Below are 24,252 nucleotides of genomic sequence, written 5' to 3' on the forward strand. Positions count from 1 at the left end.
ATTAGAAATTATTTTACATAATTAGAAATTATTTTACATAATTAGAAATTATTTTACATAATTAGAAATTATTTTACATAATTAGAAATTATTTTACATAATTAGATAATTTGTTTGCATAATTAGAAAATTTGTTTGCATAATTAGAAAATTTGTTTGCATAATTAGAAAATTATTTTACAAAAGTAAAACTTATTTTACAAAAGTAAACCTTATTTTACAAAAGTAAACCTTATTTTACAAAAGTAAACATTTTACATAATTAGATAATTTGTTTGCATAATTAGAAAATTTGTTTGCATAATTAGAAAATTTGTTTGCATAATTAGAAAATTATTTTACAAAAGTAAAACTTATTTTACAAAAGTAAACCTTATTTTACAAAAGTAAACCTTATTTTACAAAAGTAAACATTATTTTACAAAAGTAAACATTATTTTAAAAAAGTAAACATTATTTTACAAAAGTAAGCATTATTTTGCATAATTAGAAAATTATTTTACAAAAGTAAACCTTATTTTACAAAAGTAAACCTTATTTTACAAAAGTAAACATTATTTTACAAAAGTTAGCATTATTTTACAAAACTAAAAGTTATTTTACAAAACTAAAAGTTATTTTGGAAAAACTAAAAGTTATTTTGAAAAAAGTAAATAAAAAATAAAAGTAGGAAATAAACAAATTACAAAATTATCAAAAATTATTCTACAAAACTAAAAATAGAAATTATTGTTCAAAATTAAAAATAGGAAATAAAAAAAATTAAAATAGTTCGTATTTGAACTTCGGTTATCCCATCAAATCTTTTACTGTTTACATAGGAAGGGCGACGTGCAAAATTAAGACATAAACCGCCCTAAACAGAAATTGTACGGGTCACAACTAAGGCGTTGGATAGAAGGTTAGCACGTGCGCGCTGCATCATAAGGTCTGTCATTGAGTCAACTGGCGTGGTTTTGATTCCCTGGTTGTACGCTGTCCAACCTCGTGAGTTTTCTCCGGGTCCTCCGGTGTCCTCCCATTGCTAAAGACCCCTACGGGCAAGCGAATTAATGAAAAATATTTAACCATATGTTAGTCCCGAAATGACCTATTTTGTGTCTCGTGGACGTTAAACCCTATTTCTCTCTCTCGATATCCAAAAAAAGAAACGCACAGTCCATTTTTCATCATTTTTGCATTTGAACGGGATCGTTGTTTCCATAAATCTTACTTGTTTTTAATGTATATATGTAAGAAATTCATTTTTTACTGTTTGAATAGCATTTAGTAATTGAACACATTAAAATAAACACAACAGTTCTATGGATAACAATTACTATATTTAATTAAAGCTACGTTTCAACAATGATTCTCTTGTCGTTATCAAGCACAATACTAATACAGACAGAAGGAACGAAATATATATACTATGTATCAGTATTGTGCTTGATAACGACAAGAGAATCATTGTTGAAACGTAGCGTTATAGAAATACAGTAATTGTTATCCATAGAACTGTTGTGTTTATTGTAAATTCATTATTGGTTTTCAATGTAAGGTCACTAATTGTGACTGGTCATACTTTTTGCCGAAATTTGTTTTCGCTTGATGGCACCAAGACATAAGTTTAACAACTTCGCGAGCTTTTAGCATGAAACCTAAATCTAAGGCCTTTAAAATGCTGGGGCTCTCGATTTCAAAATTAGTTGCACACTCAACGAACCAAGTGATACCCAACGAGCCGTGTGATGCCACATCTGAACGAAGACCAACGCAACAACGCTATTGGTCGGTTACAAGCAGGTGAATCCCAGACAGATGTAGCCAAGCTGCTGAATGTTTCCCAAATTACCATTTCTCGCCTTCGGGGTAGGTACCGACAGCGAAGTTCAACACGTGACCGCCCAAACTCGAGTGACCCCACTTGCCCTGGAACGTCACATCCGGTTACGTCATTTGCGGAAACGGTTTTCAACAGCAACCTCTTACTGCAGCAACAATTCCCGAATGGCGTAGAATCGCAGATCAGACAATCCGTAAATGCCTACGTGAAACATGATCATATTTTGAAATACGCCGACACCGTGAAATCCGACTTCCATGGGTTCAGAGACAGAGGGTATGGCCACAGGAACACTGGAGAACAGTTTGGTTCAGCGACGTGTCGCGGTTCCTGTCGCAACGAAGCGATCGTAATAGAACAAGCCTATACTAACGATGAAGTGTCACTATTGCGTTTCGTTTTTTTAAGAGTATATTTCAATTTACCAATAAATATGTAAATTCCAGTATGAGTAGCTTACCAATACATAAATAGATTGAAAGTTATGTTAGCAATGTTTATAATTATGTTTTCATTGTTACAAACATCAAGTAATTTAGCTAGTTGCACATTAGTAGGTACATACACAGCATGAGAATAAAGCTGGTAATTAGCTAGATTAACACCTGAACGCATCTGAAAACTCGCCCTTCAGTTTTACACATCATTGTTTATAAGAGTACATATAGGGTTTAATAGTTTGTGAATCTGCACGATTACACAATATTGCATTATTTTCTGTCATAAACAACACATGCTTTGGGTTGTCATTTAGAAAGCAATACAACCACTTTTTGTGTGGCAAGTCGTCGAAACCTGTAAAATTTTAATGGTGAGGTCTTAGCCCCAATTATTCCCATCTACTAAAAGTCAATATATATATTTTTTTAAATCACCACGCTGTTCACATAAATGTTGTTTTGCTGCGTTCAACATGTAAATCCATATAAATATGTGAACTCTGTTTTGGTTGTCGTGGCGTTTCATATATGACATCTTTCTTTCGTCTTTTTATCAAACTAGAACGAACAAATATTTTTATTTAATAGGGTATCTAAACAAACTTATGTGACATGTTATTGCGAAAAGTAACGAGAATTGGTGAGTATTGGGACTAACTGGTGGACGGAAGCCCAGTGGACTTTAATCCTACCTTTCTTTTGTCAGTGTGTTTCTTACTGTATATTATATCTACTGATATTAAATAGTTATCAGATGAGTTATCTGCCCCTGATTTTCATAATCGCGCTTACGAACATGGACGTAATAGGCTTCAGATATAATATTTACTCAGCTTAATTTTATTTAAGAAAGATTATTCTTTGCTACAAAAGGTACAGGCAGTCGCATATTTATTTTAGTTCTTCCTGACGGCTACTTGCACGCAAGCGCAATAGCCCCATTGATCACCACTTACATGTTCTATCGATATATTAATAATATTAACATAAGATTTAAATGTTTTGTATACTTACCAAACAATTATAATAACTAAAGCTACCACAACCAGAACAGCTAGACTAGATCCAATTATTATACCAAACACTGTAAATAGAATACAAAAATTGGATAGATCCAATTAATAAAGCCACCACTGAAAATACAATATCAAATATAATACAAACATCAGATTAGAAATAATTACACATCAAAAACTATTTAAATACTAGCGGATGACCCGGCGCTGCCCGTAACTCCAAATATCAGCCTTGGGACAGACCTAGTGTAGCTGCCAACTCTGAACTAACAGACAAACGACAGTCACAAATATTAGTATAGTCCGGTGGCCAAGGGGGGGGGGGGGATCGCCACCCGAGCTGTGAATTTATGAGACCAAGTTTTCCTAGACCAGTTTTTTGCGTAGATTCCGATTCTGGGTGGTGATCAGGCGTTTGAGGGGGCGTTTTCGAGATATGGGGCGTCCAATGTCTACAATTGGGGGGGGGGGGGGCAATGTCATTATGTTGACATACATGATTATCATGTTATATATTAATAAAACATAAATTTCTAGGACTGTCCATCTCTAAATAAGTGTATATGATGCCCCTGGGCAACTGTTTTGATGTGTAGCGAGGTGGGGTAGGTGGTTGCAGGTGTGCGTGTGTGTAGGGTGGGTGGGGTAAAATTGGCGGGAAATGAGTTCACGTTGATTTAAATGATGATTTTCTTTGAGCTTGATAAAAACATTACTTTTTAATTCCGCTGCACATCTCTAAATATGTGTATAAATTCCCATTTGATGGGGGTGGGGGGCAAAATGTATTTGTTGGGACAGAAACCACTTGGTTCAAAATTGACCTGAAAAGTGGCCTTCGTTCAATACCAATTTCGTCATTAAAAATATTAAATTATAATGCAATCTGAATAAAACACAGATCCTATTTCTTTCCGTTTTTTTATAGTTTATAGTTTTACTTGTCTTCATAAAACCAGGATCTGGAAGAGTTGTTATATAAGCCGCGTTCTGGTTAATGAGAGGGATTAGCCAATGTAACGGTCTGTTACGGCGAGTTCTTGTCAACGCTGGTTGATTAATCAATGTCTGGCGTCATAGGGTCAAAAACCGCTCGTATGACCTCTGACGCCACCTCCCACTACAACCGGTCACATGTTCATGTAATGTATGGCATCGAAAGTATAAAAAAAACGATACGAAATATAGATCTGTATTTTGATCAGATTGATTATAAGAGTACTTTTCAAGAAATCTGGAAATGTAAATAAAAAAACATAAACATGTTTAGATTTTAGTTTATTCTTATATTCTTCATCAGAAGATTCAAAATCAAAGTTCATAATATGAGCGGGATAAATATCTTCTTTATGGGTGATCAACTGCTCGCATATATCCTTTGGATATGCTTCAGATAAACATTCGCATAGTAAATCTTCGTTCCAGCCAGGGGCGTAAATGTGGTACGTGACAAGGAATAGGGTCGCCTGTCCAACCTCGTGGGTTTTCTCCGCGTCCTCCGATTTCCTCCCACTGTTAAAGACACCTACGCGCAAGCGAACTACTGAAATAAAATTAAACCATATGTTAGTCCCGAAATGACCTAGTTTGTGTCGAGTGGACGTTAACCCCCATGTATAGTCGTTAGGATGGTACGAAACACAGAGTTCCCGTGTACACATTGGCGTGCATGTAAAAGATCATATGTTAGTCCCGAAATGACCTAGTTTGTGTCGAGTGGACGTTAAACCCCATCTCGCTCTCTCTGTTGTGAGTATGTTGGTCTAAGAACAAAATTTCCCCAGAGAGAAAAATAGTCGGTATCAAAATAAGTGCAGTCACTGCAGTCGGTCTCAAAATTATTCATCGGCGACTTAATGAATTAATGATGTAAACAAACAATGCCAGAATAGATCCCAAATACTAAGTATTAGCGTGAATCCTTGAGCCTAAATTGCATACGTCACACAAAACTATAGTATAAAATAGCCATGTCTGCTTGTCATGTTTGAAAAAATGTTTGTCACACTTATTCAGTTGTGAGTATGTTGTTTTATGAAATGTTTTTCCCCATGGCAAAAAAATAGTCGGTCTCAAAAAAAGTACTCACCGCAGTCGGTCTCAGTCTAAATGAATTAATGAGGTAAACAAATAATCACAAAACAGGCAAAATTGACAGATAGGCCACAAGATTCTCTCCCATTTCTTATCCTCTCGTTAACGAGAATTTGGTTCCATTTGCCATGACATTGACTAACATTTTCAGGCCCAGTTCCGAAAAATTAAAAGCTCGGTTACATATCTGAAATTTTTTACCGCCTGCGGCGCTCGATTCCTTTATAACATCATTTTTCTATTCCTTTGTTGCCTGATACCGTCTCTGCACTATCATATTCACGATTATAGTGAGCTGCCCAGTTATACTGGTGTGTGGGTCGTGGGGCGTCAGAATATACAAATGTTATATCAACTCTTGCAAAACAGGCGCAAATGACAGGGGCAGATCTCGAGATTCTGTCCCATTGACTCACATTTCTGGTCCTCTCGTCCACAAGACTTTCTCCCAGCAATGACCTCAAATGCTAGGATATTGACTCAATTTTTCAAAATTTTCTCTGGTTGCTCAGTGTTATAGGCACAATCATCATATATGACATAAACTTTATGTCAACTTAAATTAAACTGCTTTACGGCGAGACAACGATCGGCGAACATTATATAATTATGCAATACTATCTATGTTCTACTGGGACGCTTAAAGCGAGAATTTCATATTTTCTAAGAAAGTCAAAACATAATTATGTCTATGTCTTTTGCTCAATAGGTTGTCAACTCACTATTATACGACCATGGGCATTATTTCCCACCCTTAAAAATCATTGACACAGGAAATAATAACACAATTACCTCCCTTGTTTTCCTATTGCCTCCATGCATTAGCTACCTTCAAAAGTTGGAATTTGAAGTTGAAAATGATATTTTTGCCAATTTCTCAGCTGGCAATAGTGAATTATAGGATTAATAGGATTATTCTTTAACAAGGTAGGACTGTTTATATATAGATACCATCTATTTTAAGGCTTTATTTTAATACATTTTAAAAATATAACTTAAAAATATGAAATTGTAACTTTAATGTTATAGCCAGTATTTTGTTGACATTCATTGTGGGGTGGGATTGTGGATGGCTCCCTAGATTTGGAACCCACCCCACCCCACCCCCTATTCCCAGCGTCTAGATCCGCTATTGCACATGGCCCCTAGAAAACTCGCACCTGTTGTGCGCGACTACTGACTGCGTCACTCGTACTGGGGGTATGTGCGTCAGTCGGTCGCATTTTGGCTAAACACCCCCCCCCCCAACAAAATCGTTATGTACGCCCCTGGTTCCAGCTTTGTATTGTATCGCAAGGTCATCTTGTTCGATCATTGGTTTTGCAATCTGTCTCCATATTATTGCTACGTAAGTGTTGCGTTTAAAATTCCTCCAGAAAAATCTTTCTTCTAATGTCATCTACTGATTTAAGTTGCTTTTCACCGTACTTGGTACAAACAATTATTTCTATTCCAGCAATTACGTAATCAGAAACATGATTTGCCTGTCCCAGCTCTTTAAAAATTGTTAGAAAGTTGGAATTATCTTGTAAAAGAAAAACAGATAGTCATTACCACTAAAAGAATGCAGGTCGAGGTATTCCTTGACACTTATATCAAGATTAGTATTGAAAGTGTCGAGAATATCCTAGAACTGACAACAAATCACGAGGACACCAAAATAGCTTACCTACTTCTCTTCGCATTGCAAATTAATGGGGGCGCTGAAACAAATTGTATTTTGTGTTCTTGCTCGGGCGAAATAGACATCACAATCGTTCACCTCGCAAACGATGATCCAAAAATACACATTTTGATCGATAATGAGACGTACAAAGGTAGAAAATATCGCGGAAGGCGACTTATATCAGTAGATGATGCTAGTAGAAAGATTTTCCGAGTGAAAAAAAAAGATAACATGGCTGGAATGAAGATTTATAATGTGAACTGGTATCTGAAGTATATCCAAAGGACATATGCGAGTTGTTGGTAAGCAACCAAGAAGATCTTTATCTCGCTCATATTATTAACTTTTGATTTTGAATCTTCTGATGAAGACTAAGAATAAACTAATATCTAAACATGTCTCTGATTTACTGTGTTTTTGATTTACATTTCCAAGTCTCTTGAAAAGTACCATCATATTAATATTTTGAATGACCAAATATAAATACTGAACGAAAAGGCTATCGAGAAACCACTTTTAAGGTCAATATTGAACCAAATGATTTCTGTTCACAAAAATACATGTTGCCCCTCTCCCTCCCCTCCACACACACACAATGGGAATCTTATACACCGGACTAGTATAGATTAAGAGAATTCTCTAAAAAAAAACTTATACGCACCTGACCTCATTAAGGACCTGCCCTCAGCCCTTAAATGGATACTTTAATTATGTCATATAGCAGGATACCCGGCTTCGCTCGGGGGTCATAACTCCGAAACCGGAAGTGGTACACTAACGCCACTTGGCCTATGTGACTCCCCGGTCCGAGCTACCCCTATCCCCCAAATTTCAGACTCGGGGCAGACCTAATGTAGCCGCCAACCCCGAACAGACAGACAAACAGACAGACAAACGACAGTCACAAATATTAGTATAGATAGATAGATTGAGACTAACATACCATCAATATTTGCGAGGGCAAGCATTATGTCCTGACAGTGGGTTTCAATTACTCCTTTTCCATGGAACCTTGTTTTTGTCATATCGGATTTGAATTATGTAAATAATATATTTTATTTATTACCCGATTACATATTTTCCAGTTTTTATTTTTAAATCATTATAGAAAAATAAATGTCATTTTGATAAAACAAACAGTGAATTGTCAAATACGTCATGCATTTCAGACACTTATTTGATAACAAAACAAAGAACGACAACTTGTCTTTACAATTTTATGAACAAATCATGAGTTAAACTTAATGACCAATATTATACGTACTGCGATTTGAATCATCATTGTTTGGTTGTGGTTTCGTTGTTGAATGAATTACACTACTGGTGTTAGAGGTAAACCTTGTGTAACTCGTACCATCTTTTATCCCGGTACTGGAAGTTGGTATGTTATTGTTAGAAATCGTCGACGAAGTGTTTCCGCTTGCTGGTGTCATGTATGTTAATGTAGGTGAAGCTGTGGTTGTTGTTGACTTGGATGTGCAGTGTAGCTTAATACTCGAATCCGCTAAAATATTAAATAATTGAATTAAAGCCCTTGAATCACGGCCTTGAATAATTGTGTGAAATTAAGTTTTGATATTCGATATTAGCGTTATTCTGGTGACATATCACTGTCACTACATTTATACATATATATACTATTCAAAAAAAGTAGGGGATATTTGATTTTGGGGGCATAATACTAAAATATGCAAATGACTACGAAAAAAGTCACTATAGAACCTAACAGAAGAAACATTTCCAGTTACATGTGACGCCCAAACGCACCAATAGCTACCGCATGGAATGCAGGTGATGCTTGGGATCATCATGGGGGTCCAACCCAAGATTTGCACGACTCTGACTTTGAATGTTACAGTCATCGTGACATTGAATTCTAGGGTGGAAACATCAGTTTAATTGTTTTAGTGACCAGGAAACACATTTTGATATGCGTCGGCTTACCCAAAATGAAAGGTTACGTGCCCTTGGCATGCTACAGATCGGCACAACACAGGCGGTTGTGGCGCGGACGATGAATGTTTCTCAGTCTGTCATAAGCAGGCTATGGTCCAGATACCGTGATACACAATCTGTACAGGACAGACCACGCTCAGGTCGACCAAGGGCGACAACTCAAGCCCAGGATCGATTTATCCGTACCTTGGCCTTGAGAAATCGTGTCATCACAGCAAATCAGATCAGCGCTCGTCTTCAAACAGACACTGGTGTGAGAGTGAGTGGCCAGACGGTTCGGAATCGACTGCATAGGGGTCACCTTCGCGCCCGACGCCCTCGCGTGATCCCTTGTTTGAGAGATCATCACATTCAGGCAAGACGTCGTTGGTGTAGGGATCGTCAACACTGGGATAATCGACGCTGGAGCAATGTGATGTTTTCAGATGAGTCAAGGTTCACTGTTGATTTTTTGGACAGACGTCGGAGGGTGTGGCGTCGTCGAAACGAGCGCTTCCAAGACGTTAACGTCATCAGACATGATCGATTTGGGGGTGGTTCTGTTATGGTGTGGGGAGGCATCACTGTTGCTGGAAGAACGGCTTTACATGTTATTGCAGGGCGTGTTACAGGCCAGTACTACCGGGACAACATCTTGGCAGTCCATGTTGTGCCGTTCGCACGACGTCATGGCCGCCGTTTCATTTTCCAGGATGACAACGCAAGATGTCACAGGGCCAGGATCGTTACAGGTTACCTCCAACAACAGAACATCACCACATTACCTTGGCCAGCACTGAGTCCCGACGTCTCCCCCATCGAGCATGTCTGGGACATGCTTGGACAGAGGTTACGTCAAAGTCAACAACGTCCTACCAATGTCCAAGAACTTGCTGTTGCGTTGCAACAGGAATGGGACAATCTGGACCAAAATGACCTTAGACGTCTCATTAGGAGTATGCCACGTCGGATCAATGCTTGTTTGGCAAACAGAGGAGGATTTACCCGTTACTGACTTGGTTGTGATGCTGTGGTAACTTTGCTGTTTGACCCCGGGTATCATTTTACCCTTATAATGGTCAGTCTGTGCCTTACTTAGTCTAACGATCATTTGGAATAAATCGATGAATGTTAACTTCATTTCATTTTGTCATTTGTTTCTTCGTCAGTTTCATTAGGTGACTTTAATAACACTTAAAAATCAAATATCCCCTACTTTTTTTGAATAGTATGTATGACAAATCAGATAAACTGGCAAACATGAATAACATTTGTACAGAGATCTTCGTCGATTGATTGAATGTTATAACAATTGCAATAAGTTGGAATACTGAAGTAATAAACCACCTAGAGGAATTTCAAGACAAACTACATAGACATTGCAAAAATAAACAACAAATATCCGGGTGTCAATCGTAAGCGTCTACTACGCTATGCCGTCCCTGGCCTATAATGATACCAGCTTTACTCAAAATATGATTCACGAGAAAGACGTAGTGGTCGTCTTATGAATGACGTATTTATGGTTAGAATGAAAAGGATTAGCACTGTGCCATATATTCAGATATCTGTGAACAATCTGGAATGTTGCCCATTGATTCCTGACCGTGATTCGTGTGGTTTATTGGAATCAATTAATATATTTGTAGCATTTGCAGGTTCTCAAATAAGACTAGAATGTACCACAAAGTCACCAATAACCACATCGCCACCAACAACAACTGAAGAACCACCTTATGATAGTTCTGGTCGATGTAAGTATATTGGTCTTCTACATTTACTACTAAAGATTTCTTTTCAAATCAAAATGTAAAAACAATGGAGCATAGAATAAAACAAAAAAGGTTGTGTGTGTGTGGGGGGGGGGGGGTCTAATATAATATGTAGAATTAAAACCATGCAATCGCTTAAAAAATGTTATTTAAAATACAAAGGTTGTAGTAAAATACCCTCCATACCTTCAGACGCTGTTTTACCCACCAAAGTTGATAACCGTCAGGTACGGTTGTAGATCAACAAGGTTCATCTCTGCGTTGAACGTGCAGGGGCAGGTAATGGAACAAGGTTCCTAGCACAAATTCAAAGGCAACCACGGTGGCCCGGAGAATCCATAGAAAAGACATAGAAATACAATTACAATTTGTTACTCTTAAAATGACATAAGTAGACTGTCGACGAGACATTTGGCTTATTCATTACAACTAGATTCTATGTTTAGGATTAATCAACTCTATTAAAATGGGGACATGTGAGGATAGAGGCTTTTACGGGATACTCCACAACAATCAAACCCTACACTTGTATTATATTTACAGCGATATAATAATTGGATCTATTCTAATGTAATGTATTTACAGTGCTTGGTATAACAATTGGATCTATTCTGGCTGTTCTGGTTGTGGTAGCTGTAGTTATTACAATTGTTTGGTCAGTATACAAAACGGTTTGATACACACATTATTTTATGTTAAACAGCTAGTAATGCCGTTAATCAATTTATAGAGCGTCAAGTCATTGCTGTGATACTCAATGGTAGAACATACAAAACACAAAACAAAGAATCCATGTAACACTTTTTGTTTTATTACACACTTCTTAAAACCTTAGGGGGGTTGGATGGCCAACTGGTTAGCGCGTGCGCGCTGTATCATGAGGCCTTTCATTGAGTCAACCTTATGTGGTTTTACGTGACAAGGAGCAGGGTTGCCTGTCCAACCTCGTGGGTTTTCTCCGGGTCCTCTGGTTTCCTCCCACTGCTAAAGACTCCTTCGCGCAAGCGAGTTATTGAAATAAAAATAAACCATATGTGAGTCCCGAAATGACCTAGTCTGTGTCGAGTGGACGTTAAACCCCATTTCTCTCCTACATCTGCACCGACAAAGGTCTTTATCAAGCAAATGATTGTGTATCCATAAAATTGTACCTCGTGTTAATATGTTCTACTAAATGCCAATCAAAGAAGAGTTACAAATTATTAACATAATATATGAACCACATTCCATATACTTTAGTAATATTGGTATTTATTTGTTTTAGCTTGGTGAAAATACGAAGGAAAAGGCCCCTACAACCACAAGATAGGCCACATAATTATGTAAATGTAGCTGTAACACCCAAAAGCAACGCCAATGGTCACAACAACCAAAACACGAACCCTGGTAATCAGAGAATGATCTATTTAGAAAATGATCTTTATAAAAATATTGATGACGAGGAGCCGGTAGGAAGAACGGGAAGTAACCACGCAGGCATGATATATCTTAAAAATGATCTTTATATTTCAAGCAATGAAACTAATTATGTTCATAAAGATGCAGATAACTCAGTTGCTCATCAACCTGTTGAATATGCTGTGGTTAATAAAACCGCCAAGAAAAGTAGTTCTGGTAAGGACGCGTCAACGGGTCACACAGTTGGACCACGTGGTGACGAATACACACTTTTACAAAAGAAATAGTTGTAGAACGCCTAATTAAACATGCATTAGGCAAGAGCTAAATCTACCTATTGCAGGTATTTCTTTAGGCCTGGAATGTTATCTAAATTATTAATTATATATTAATTAACTTATCCAGACCATAATCAATACTCGGTATCAACGCTAGCCTGCGATATTTATCGGATTAGGGTCCGATTTGCTGTTCAACTTTGATTCATAATTTAATCGTGAAATGGATAATCGAGACTATGTTTTTATCGGACCGAGACTTTGGTAATGATGATCGAGGCTAGGCCGAAAAATCAATCGCTAAAATCTCGGTTCAGAGTGGATCAATTTTACTGAAATTTCCGTATCTTTAAGCAAATAACTTACAAATGAAAAATGATAGACAGTATATATGTTCAAACCAATTGATCTTGGGTCTTGCAGGCACAAACAAACTTCACCACATCAAACTAGACTTAGGAGGGATGAAGTTGTTTTGTGTCGCACTCGCATTGGTCATACTATTTAACTCACATTTCCATCTTGAAGCGAGAGCCTCAACCGGAATGTGAACACTGTCATGTTCCTTTCAAAGTTAAGCACATTTTGAGTATCTCAAAAATATTAATTCCAAATACTTCCGTTGCAAGTCATTACAGGATTTATCTGCACAACCGGGTATACATTGTGAAGCGTTGGACGTTTTTAAAGCGACACATTTTCATAGAAAAGTTTAATTTGAATATATATACTTGTCTTTTCAATTTTTTTTATATTTTAAATATTTAATTTTAATTACGTTAACTGTAATACTTGCTTATACCTGTTTTTATATATATATAATAATAGTTATTTATTTCATATCGTAGATATCACGAGTGAGGCCGATTTGCCAAAAACTACATTTCATTTAGCAGTGGGAGGAAACCAGAGGACCCGGAGAAAACCCACGAGGTTGGACAGGCAACCCTGCTCCTTGTCACGTATAACCACATAAGGTTGACTCAATGAAAGGCCTCATGATACAGCGCGCACGCGCTAACCAGTTGGCCATCCAACCCCCCTAAGGTTTTAAGAAGTGTGTAATAAAACAAAAAGTGTTACATGGATTCTTTGTTTTGTGTTTTGTATGTTCTACCATTGAGTATCACAGCAATGACTTGACGCTCTATAAATTGATTAACGGCATTACTAGCTGTTTAACATAAAATAATGTGTGTATCAAACCGTTTTGTATACTGACCAAACAATTGTAATAACTACAGCTACCACAACCAGAATAGCCAGAATAGATCCAATTGTTATACCAAGCACTGTAAATACATTACATTAGAATAGATCCAATTATTATATCGCTGTAAATATAATACAAGTGTAGGGTTTGATTGTTGTGGAGTATCCCGTAAAAGCCTCTCTCCTCACATGTCCCCATTTTAATAGAGTTGATTAATCCTAAACATAGAATCTAGTTGTAATGAATAAGCCAAATGTCTCGTCGACAGTCTACTTATGTCATTTTAAGAGTAACAAATTGTAATTGTATTTCTATGTCTTTTCTATGGATTCTCCGGGCCACCGTGGTTGCATTTGAATTTGTGCTAGGAACCTTGTTCCATTACATGCCCCTGCACGTTCAACGCAGAGATGAACCTTGTTGATCTACAACCGTACCTGACGGTTATCAACTTTGGTGGGTAAAACAGCGTCTGAAGGTATGGAGGGTATTTTACTACAACCTTTGATTTTAAATAACATTTTTTAAGCGATTGCCTGGTTTTAATTCTACATATTATATTAGACCCCCCCCCACACACACAACCTTTTTTGTTTTATTCTATGCTCCATTGTTTTTACATTTTGATTTGAAAAGAAATCTTTAGTAGTAAATGTAGAAGACCAATATACTTACATCGACCAGAACTATCATAAGGTGGTTCTTCAGTTGTTGTTGGTGGCGATGTGGTTATTGGTGACTTTGTGGTACATTCTAGTCTTATTTGAGAACCTGCAAATGCTACAAATATATTAATTGATTCCAATAAACCACACGAATCACGGTCAGGAATCAATGGGCAACATTCCAGATTGTTCACAGATATCTGAATATACGGCACAGTGCTAATCCTTTTCATTCTAACCATAAATACGTCATTCATAAGACGACCACTACGTCTTTCTCGTGAATCATATTTTGAGTAAAGCTGGTATCATTATAGGCCAGGGACGGCATAGCGTAGTAGACGCTTACGACTGACACCCGGATATTTGTTGTTTATTTTTGCAATGTCTATGTAGTTTGTCTTGTCGGTTTTATTTTGTATGTAGTGCGGTCATCCTGCACTTACTATTATGTACATATCGGAAGTATTTTTATTGGTATTTACTCTCTGTGATATTTGTTAATTACGTGTATAAATATATTTCTTTGATATTGTTTAGTGAATCTCGTTAAGACTACTATATATTGGGCGCTATAACATCCTGCTGAAGATGACGTATTGATAAAACACCATTTCATTTATTCATTCATTCAACGTTTAATCTGATGTGTACATCAAAGCATACTCTGAGTGTCTACTTGTAATTGACAGGGTGTTTGTAGGGATACATTAGTTTGTCTACTAGTCGGGCGGACATCTCTATTGGGCGATGATAATAGGGGTCGTTGTGGATAAACGTTTACATTCAGGATTCGGCAACATAATACCTACTGATTTAATCAAATAGATAGATACATATGTTTACTTTAATCAAATAGGAATATTTACCTGTACTATTAATACTTAGTTGAAGACAAAACGGAAATCCAAAACCATTATAAGTTCCTGTCTCCATATGTAATCGCACAGTTTCCATAGGTCTCAACTTAAAAGGTTGTACATTTAAATTTTGAACACACGAATACAGAATTGTACTTGTATTTCTATATACAGAAAATAATTGATAATCACACTGGTTGGAGAGAGTTACATTCTTTATTTCAATTTTCACAGGATCTTGATTAGATGTATATAAACTAATGGAACAATTACAGTCGATACCATTTGTACCATTATCTATTCCAGATAAATAAATCACACTTCCGCGTGCTGACAGAATACTACAAAACGGCACTACAGGTTTCAAACCTTAAAAATGATTAGCCACAAACACTGAATAACTCTAGAACTACGAAATTGTGTGAAATATGTTTAAAAAAGAAAATGTTAATAAAGAAACTTCGATTACATTTGTTCCAATTTGAATTGAATAGTTGACGAAAACAAAGATCAAATAACGTCTGATTTATTGTGTAATTTTCACTATGTTATTATACCGCCCAATGTACTATTCTATATTTTTAAAAATAAGTCGTGCAAATTGTATTTCATTAAAAATCTAAACATTAGAATGCCAACATAAACCCTGTTAATATGTTAACAATACTTTAATTTTCCCTCATTAGAAATTTAGTTTGTTTCCCAAATCAAAATATAAAAATTGTCTTAGCTAATTTACTTACTGTTGACAGAACCAAAGCAGTTCATGCAGACTGAAAATAAAAACAACCAAACAAAGGTTATTAGAAATAAGATAGACGTCTTTAAACCGAATAATAAAGTACTTTTTATATCTTCTTTGATTGGTATTTAGTAATTGAACATATTAAAACAAGGTACAATTTTATGGATACAACATTACTGAGTTTAATACTAAGCGACGTTTCGACGAGGATACTCTCCTCTTTATCAAGCAAATTATACAGGTATATAGTAGACTTGTTCACTAATATCCCCACAGCTCAGACACACCAAATACTTTAAAATAAAATCAATGACTTATATACCCCACTGGACACCCACCTAACCACTGATAATATCATTCAACTGTTACGTCTATGTATAACTGCCACTTACTTTAGATGGGGTGATGAATATCATCAACAAATACATGGCCTGCCTATGGGTAAACCACTATCACCACTACTGTCTGAAGTATTCATGACCAGCTTTGAAACTGATGCATTACAGACTTCCCCCATCAAACCCCTTTGTTGGTATCGCAGAGTCGATGATGCATTTGTGGTCCTCAATCAAAACAACAACCCAGAAACGCTACTCCAACATTTCAACAGTCGACAAACGAGGATAAAATTCACAATGGAAATAGAAACGGATGACAGTCCCCCATTTCTTGATGTCTTAGTGTTCTGCAAATTCAAAGGAGTGTTTCCCCAATACTGACTATACAATTTGGAAAGGAACTAATCATTATGTTGTCCTTGTTATTCGTCTTGGGATCAACCTTTTAGAATAAACGGCTAAAGTTCCGCCAATTCAACTACGATTGGCATGGAACTTGGCATCCTGCTCCTTGGTCGATTGCACGTTGACATGATTACTCGGTTCCAGGATTACAGCCCTCCCCATTCCGATTCGGTGAACCGTCCATTTTTTCGGACAATATACATGTATTTCCGTTTTTCGGGCACAAACATCAGAGAATGAGACCATTTATCATACAAATATAATTGTAAAATTAAGTCGCTCGCGGTTTATTTTTTGAATACTTCAATACTTAAAACCTTGTGCAATAACATTTGTGGAAAACTCGTTTTAGTTAATGATTGATTCATTCTGTGACTGACCCCCAACGCCCATGATAGTATGCTCTTACTTGTTTGGTACACTCTGGTGTTATGACAAGAAATAGGATCAAAAGTTGCGGTAATATACTTTAATAGGATCTGGCAAGTAGCTTAGACAACCAAGAACCAAGATCATATGCTTACACAATGTGTAAAGGGTAAAACATCAATGAATTATTCAAATGCCGGCGAACTGTGTTCTCTGCTGTTGATTTGGAAACAATATCGGTGGCTTTATAGATATTTTTTAAAGAATGTTTATGCATTTCGCTGGTAATTTTATCAAAAGGACGTGGTTTCGAATCCCCGGTTTTACGTGACAAGGAGTAGGGTCGCCTGTCCAGCCTCGTGTGTTTTCTCCGGGTCCTCCGGTTTCCTCCCACTGCTAAAGACACCTACGTGCAAGCGAATTATTGAAGTAAAATTAAACCATATGTTAGTCCCGAAATGACCTAGTTTGTGTCGAGTGGACGTTAAACCCCACCTCTCTCTCCCTCTCTTTCTCTCTCTCTCACCAAATGAGAATTGCAATAATAAATACACTATGTAAATAAGGTTAGGACACGTGATTGTTGGCCATATTAAAGAATTTGGGGGAGAGGTTATGTCTCAACATAAGCACTGGCCTAGGATGATGAAAATTTAGTTTAAATATCGTGACCTTTGACCGAACTAACAGACATGGTTTCATGCGTGGCCACTTTGGAATCGAAAATATGTTCTAATAGAGCCGACACTATTAACAAGATTCCGTTTTAATTGTATCTAAAACAGTTTTAGTAGCAAAAAGTTAATTATTTAACAGTCTTATCATTAATAACTCACCAGTGTTATTTTATAATGTGGCATTGTAAATTACACTTTGAATTTATATATAAAGGTACGATTGAAGTCAGAGAGATATACTAACTAGTATTATTAATATTTACTTACCCACAACACCAATATATAACGTTATAATGACCGCGACGAAACAAAATATTTCCGTATGCGATCTGGCCATTATTCGCCGTGTTCATATGGCCATTTTACTGTAAAACATTTGTGCGATTAAACTAGTCACAACCAATATTATTTAACACATTTCTGATTTATATCTTGTAGTAGTGGAGTTACACATTCATAATGCGTTTGACCATCTTTCCTTCACAAATACCTATACGTTGAGCTTGATATTTATACAGTAATAAATACGTCCTTGTTACAGGTATATTTATAATATATATAACTAGCTATTGGTAACGCTGTTCAGTGACCCCTTTTGTTGTAAACTTCAGGCAACCCATACATGTAATACATTAGGAATCAATAGTGAAAGTTTCGAAAATAAAGAACCCATATAACTTATTCAATTATAAACCACTAATACGTAGTCTATTTAAAGTAGCTAAGTCTTTAACTCAATATCATCCACAGTCTTTGACATTGAAAACACAAATTATTTGTCAATTTAAATCAACATTGATGTTTTGATCTTACCGGGAAAAGATATCCAATATCTAAGACAAAATAAACATTTTACCAATGGTACACGAATCGTATACCAGGGTGCGTTTCAGTGCCATTTGTAACAAGGGACTCGAAGAATGAGGCTAAACATATTCCGCAAGTCATGTCAAACGGTGTCGCCATATTGTTATTTTGAGAGCATGCGCAATAAATACCATCGGTGTAGACTGAAATGACCAGACGCTAGAGATTGTCATTCGATTGAGACTTTTCGCGTATTTCGCCGCACATAACTGATTTGAAATTAGAGGAAAATCAGAAGCGATTTAATGTAAATCAGTTTACTAGCATTCCTATTACATTATTATATTCGTTGCGACCCATTTGTATCCATTTCTAGGTGCCAAAGACTAGAGGGTTAGCTCCTTTAAATTATTCTCAACATTTAAAGCTTGTTAATAATTACGCCAAGGATAAGACATGCCTGACTGCATTTTGAAATATGTACATTCACTGTGTCACGTACAATATCGCATATCTCACATACAACACCATGTTATAAAACGAACGATTAACTAAACTCTGATATAACATTTATTTTTTTTAAAGATTTATGTCTGAAAGTTACGTCAGTGTGACCACATACCTCTGTTACTAAAATATGCATTTATAAAGCAGACAATCTGTTAGTCATAAAGAATAGGTTACTATGGAAGCGTATAGGGGTCAATAGCGCGACCAGATAGCGCAATATTAAGTTGGTAATATGTCAACATATTGTGATTGTTCTGGTGATTTTATCTCTGAAAAGACAGTAATTTGCGTTTTCTACTTCCTCGTTTCATAACCCAATAACTAACAAAATGAGAGACTATAACCAATCTCACAACAACATGCGTATAATATTATTTGTGGGTTTTTATAGAACTTGACAATGTCAGACGTCTTAAAGTTGAGGTGCAAAGTAGAATTACATTCAAACTTCTGTGCATAGCTTACAATTTTCAGAAAGATGAAACACCGGACTACCTGTCGCCAATTCTTGTTTCCTAAGTTCCTTGAAGAAATTTTCAGTTCCCAGATTTAGACGTGAATTGCACATGCTGGATAGTGATTAAGACGTTGCGTCAATATATTGAAAGAAGACTCTGGCTAACGCCATTGTGCAGTAATAAGATATTACTTGATGTCCCGTTCTCGACACCATGTTATTGCAAACTAGTCTGGACACTAACAAGACTGAAATCTGGGCATAATGAAAGCCTTTCTCCAGATATCTAGTGACAATAAATCAATAGGGTTCAAACAAAGCATTTATAAAAAATATTGAAATAAAAAAAAGAAGAGACATTTTAATTAAAAACATTTACACCTCTACACAACGAGAATAAATCATTGATATAACACAAAGAAGAAACACATTTTAGTCTATGAACAAATGGAATGAAATGGGGTTTAACGTCCTACTGTTCTGCTCCGAACAGTGCTAATGAAGACCGGCATACGCCATACACTACGGCCTACTCTTATATCAAATTCCAATTTCCAAGGGATCTTTTACGTGCACGCAAATGTGTAGACGAATTTATGAATATAGTTGAAAACAATTACACAGGTAGTATGTATAAACTAGCGTGTACCACATCTATAACAGTTCATCTATACAGGGTTATAATACTTTCGTCACCTGAACCAATTCATACATGTGGCACTGCGGTTGAGTAGTTACTTAATCGTGGCCTGACTTCACGTTGTTTCAATATAGTAACTCTAGAAATTATTTGCGAAACGACAATTTTCGTTTTGTTTACATTTAAATCCGACCAATTAAACATGCACGTTAATATGAAAATTATACTGTGAGTAGCTTACAAATACATTAGTAGATTCAAGGTTATGTTAGCAATGTTTATAATTATGTTTTCATTGTTACAAACAAGTAGGTAGATACAAGCTGTCGAAACTTGTAAGATTTGCCCGTTGAAGACATCGCGTTCTTGAAAGATGGTTATTTTGGTGTATCATGCCTTTGCGGTTAGTCCCCATTATTCCCATCTACTAAAAGTCAACGATACTTTATAGAGTCAATACATGTTTTGTTTTGTTTTTAAATCACCACGCTGTTCACATAAATGTTGTTTTGCTGCGTTCTACTGTTAACGGGTTCAGAATGTAAATCCATATAAATATGTGAACTCTGCTGTGGTTGTCGTGGCGTTTCATATATGACATCTTTCTTTCGTCTTTTCACCAAACTAAAACGAACAAATATTATTATTTAATAAGGTATCTATTGCGAAAAGTAGCGAGAATTAGTTAGTATTACGACTGGTAGATGGAGGGAAGTCTAGTAGACTTTGATCCTACCTGTTGTTGTCAGTGTATTTCTTAAATTTGTATATATCTACTGATATGGACTCAGACTAGTAATTATTTGCCCATTGACTTCAATGTTAAATGGCTGTAACATCACAGGCTGTAGCTTTTTGCTCAACATTCCGTTGGTTCCAATCTTTATAGGCACAATGGGGACCACATTTGGCAATCTCCTCAGCATAAACTTGTAGGGGGTTGACCGTTTAGATTTTTTGCTACGGGGATTTGAAGTTGACTGGGGTGAAAATCTCACTTCCGATACAATGATTGCTCGGCAGAAAGACATTTTACACCCCCTATCCCTCCGCTGTAATATCATCAGTATTACCCAAAACTGCTATAAAATTGCAAATTTGATCCCTTTTCTCCTATTCTAGACCAAAAAGTCAACCCAAAAATGCAGGAAGAGGGGAGAAAAAAATTAAGGGAAAAATTGTCTATTTATAACTCGCACTACATTCCTATATAAAATAGCTATCAGCTGAGTTATTTGCCCCTGATTTTGATAATTGCGCTTACGAACGACCACGTAATAGACTACAGACATAATATTTAGTCACAGCTTTAATTTATTTATGAAAGAAATTTCCCGGGCTACAACAATGGGTCCAGACATAATACTTAGTCACAGGTTAATGTTGTTTATGAAAGAGATTTTCCATGTTACAGGCGCCTATTTGTTGAAGTTGTTCCTGACGGTTAATTGCTGTACGTTTTGCAAAACGCAATATCATCACTGAACAACAGTTCGATATTCTATCTATTGATTAATAACATTAACATAAGATTTAAATGTTTTGTATACTGACCAAACAATTGTAATAACTAACGTTACCACGATCAGAACCGCTAGGATAGATCCAATTATTATACCAATTACTGTAAATACAGAGATCAGATTATAAGAAATTACACACCAAGAATGATATAAATATTAAGTGAATCTCCTCTAAGCAACCTTCTAGACACCTGTCCCCATTAAGCATCTGTCCCTAGTCCTAGAACCTGAAATAGAGTAGTGTTAGAGATCTCGTCGATACTTTAATTATGTCATGTTGAGACTAACATACCATCAATATATGCGATGGGGAGGGGGGGGGCATTATGTCCTGACAGTAGTTTTCAAATACATGTACTCCTTTTCCATGGAATCTTTTACATACACTAGCTATTCATACAAGAGATAACCTTGTTTGTTCAATATCCGGGTCTTCTTGGACAGCCAAGATGAACCATATTGGTCTAGACTCTTGACTTAAGATTATCAAAGTCAGACAAACTTTAATTTAGAGGGTATTTTACAAAAACTTTTGTTTTTAATTTATGTAATTAATATATTTTCTAATTTATTTCCCGATTACATATTTTCCAGGTTTCATTTTAAATCATTACAGCAATATGTTATTTTGAAAAAAAAGGGAATTGTCTAACACGCCATTCATTGCATGCACTTCTTTAAAAACAAAGAACGACAACTTGTCTGTAAAAACAAAGAACAACAACTTGTCTGTATAATTGTATAAAGAAATCAGGACTTACACAGATTAGAATCACCATTGTTTGATTTAGTTGTTGAAGGAATGCCACTACTGGTGTTAGATGTAAACGTTGGATAGCTCGTACCATCATTTCCGCCAGTACTGGAAGTTGGTGTGTTATTGTTGTTAGAAATCGTCGACATTAAAGTGTTTGTCGATTTCATGTACGTTAATTGTATAGGTGACGCTGTGGTTGTTGTTGACTTATTGGATGTACAGTATAGCTTAATACTCGAACCTGCTAAAATATTACATTTATTAGTAAAATAGTGACCGCTGGCCGCGTTAGAGGAGTGACCGTTGATTAAAGAGATACGGGGGAATTTCTCGTAACCACTTACAAGGAGATGTCGCTGAATAGGAGTGGCTGCTCGTACATATTCTACTGTAATTCATTGATTTAAAGCCCACGAAACACAGTCTGGGGTAAATAGCCAACATTTCGGATCAGAAAAGTTAAATATGTGCCTATTTTTTACGTAAAATACCCATAACCAATCTAATTATGCTCCCCTTTAACTGGCAGAGATTGAATTCCTAAAAAATACATTATGACAATGTGCTATTCAAACTATATGTAAATATATATTTTTGGAATCACTTGATATTACAATCTGCTGTGGACGCCACAGCAACGAACAGACCCGAGTTAACTGGATTCAACTAACGTGTGGTGAGCCTAGTCTAATCTCGGTGATCACGTCGCTAAGTGGGTAAGACGGTGGCTCGCTAGCCTGGAGGTCGGGTGTTCGATCCCTGCATTGGCCGAGAAAGTTCATCCCGATTTTCCGGCGTGGGTTCCCCTTGTCAGTCATGCAGGACGGAGGACCTGACAAGGACAGCTGTCTAGTCGTTCGGATGGGACGAAAAACCGAGGTCCGGTGTACACATTGGCGTGCACGTAAAAGATCCCTTGGCAGTTGGAATTCGATATAAGAGTAGGCCGTAGCGCTGCTGCCCGGGCAAAATTTCCCTCATAGCACACTGTATGGCGTATGCCCGTCTTCATTAGCTCATGTTAGGAGTAGAACAGCAGGACGTTAAACCCCATTTCATTTCATTTCAGTCTAATCTCGCCCTTGTTTTAATAGTTCTTGTTTTTGGATGGAAACAGAAGTTGGGTGGGTACGGTGATGTGCTTGTCCTACAAAGGAGACACAAAATTGAAAATATAACATTAACAATGGTCAAATATATATTTTATTTCAAATCGTACCAGGGAAACATTTATGGCATTTATCTGTCTTACCGCCTATTCCAGATCAGGTTTACGTCTTACGTCTCATGGGTCGTTGTGATAAAAAATAACTGGACAAAGGTTTACGCATCATATACAATTAATGATTTTATTAAATAAGAGTGAAACATATTTACCTCGCTGACTAGATAGTTCAAGACAAAACGGAAATCCGACAGCATTATTAGCTCCTGTCTCCATATGCAGTCTCACAGTTTCCATAGCGGTCAAATTAAAAATTGTATTATTTAAATTTACACCACACGAATACAGTAAACTACTTGTATTCTTATAATCAGAATGTAAGGAATAGTCACATAAGCTGGAGGTAGTGGTTACATTCTTTATTTCAATTTTCACAGGATCCTGATAAAATGAAGCTACTCTAATGGAACAATTACATCCGATACCATTTGTTCCCTTATCTATTCCAGACAAATAAACAGCCCTTCCGCGTGTTGACAGCCCACTACAAAACGGCACTACAGGTGACACATCTTTAAAATAAAATTAATTAGTCACGCAATTACTGAAACTAAGATAATGATGATATAAAGATTATTTTGAAAAAGAAACATAATTGATTTGCCTAAGCCCCACCCCGTCTTTAATAGCCCAGTCG

The 24,252-nt window shown here is 36.5% G+C and overlaps 3 long non-coding RNA genes across 5 annotated transcripts; 1 reads left to right on the forward strand and 2 right to left on the reverse strand.

The window, feature by feature from the left end:
- Positions 1 to 1,459: 1,459 nt before the first annotated feature.
- LOC130013624 (uncharacterized) lies at positions 1,460 to 18,229 on the reverse strand. The gene is made up of 6 exons (XR_008788825.1): positions 17,964 to 18,229; positions 15,906 to 15,935; positions 15,172 to 15,531; positions 8,306 to 8,545; positions 3,280 to 3,349; positions 1,460 to 2,823 (listed from the first exon to the last, which is right to left on the reverse strand). It is a non-coding gene; the product is annotated as an uncharacterized LOC130013624 (long non-coding RNA).
- Positions 10,403 to 13,282, forward strand: LOC130013625 (uncharacterized). The gene is made up of 3 exons (XR_008788826.1): positions 10,403 to 10,730; positions 11,334 to 11,403; positions 12,013 to 13,282. It is a non-coding gene; the product is annotated as an uncharacterized LOC130013625 (long non-coding RNA).
- Positions 18,230 to 19,827: 1,598 nt separating the features above from the next.
- On the reverse strand, positions 19,828 to 24,030 carry LOC126827618 (uncharacterized). Of its 3 annotated transcripts, none has more exons than XR_008788837.1 (4): positions 23,768 to 24,029; positions 22,395 to 22,631; positions 21,665 to 21,734; positions 19,828 to 20,734 (listed from the first exon to the last, which is right to left on the reverse strand). It is a non-coding gene; the product is annotated as an uncharacterized LOC126827618 (long non-coding RNA). The 3 variants fall into 3 exon arrangements; XR_008788836.1 differs by having other exon boundaries at positions 22,395 to 22,634; XR_008788835.1 differs by having other exon boundaries at positions 22,395 to 24,030.
- Between the last annotated feature and the right edge of the window lie 222 nt (positions 24,031 to 24,252).

This window comes from Patella vulgata, chromosome 7 (assembly GCF_932274485.2).
Source record: "Patella vulgata chromosome 7, xgPatVulg1.2, whole genome shotgun sequence".
Classification (NCBI taxonomy): domain Eukaryota; kingdom Metazoa; phylum Mollusca; class Gastropoda; family Patellidae; genus Patella; species Patella vulgata.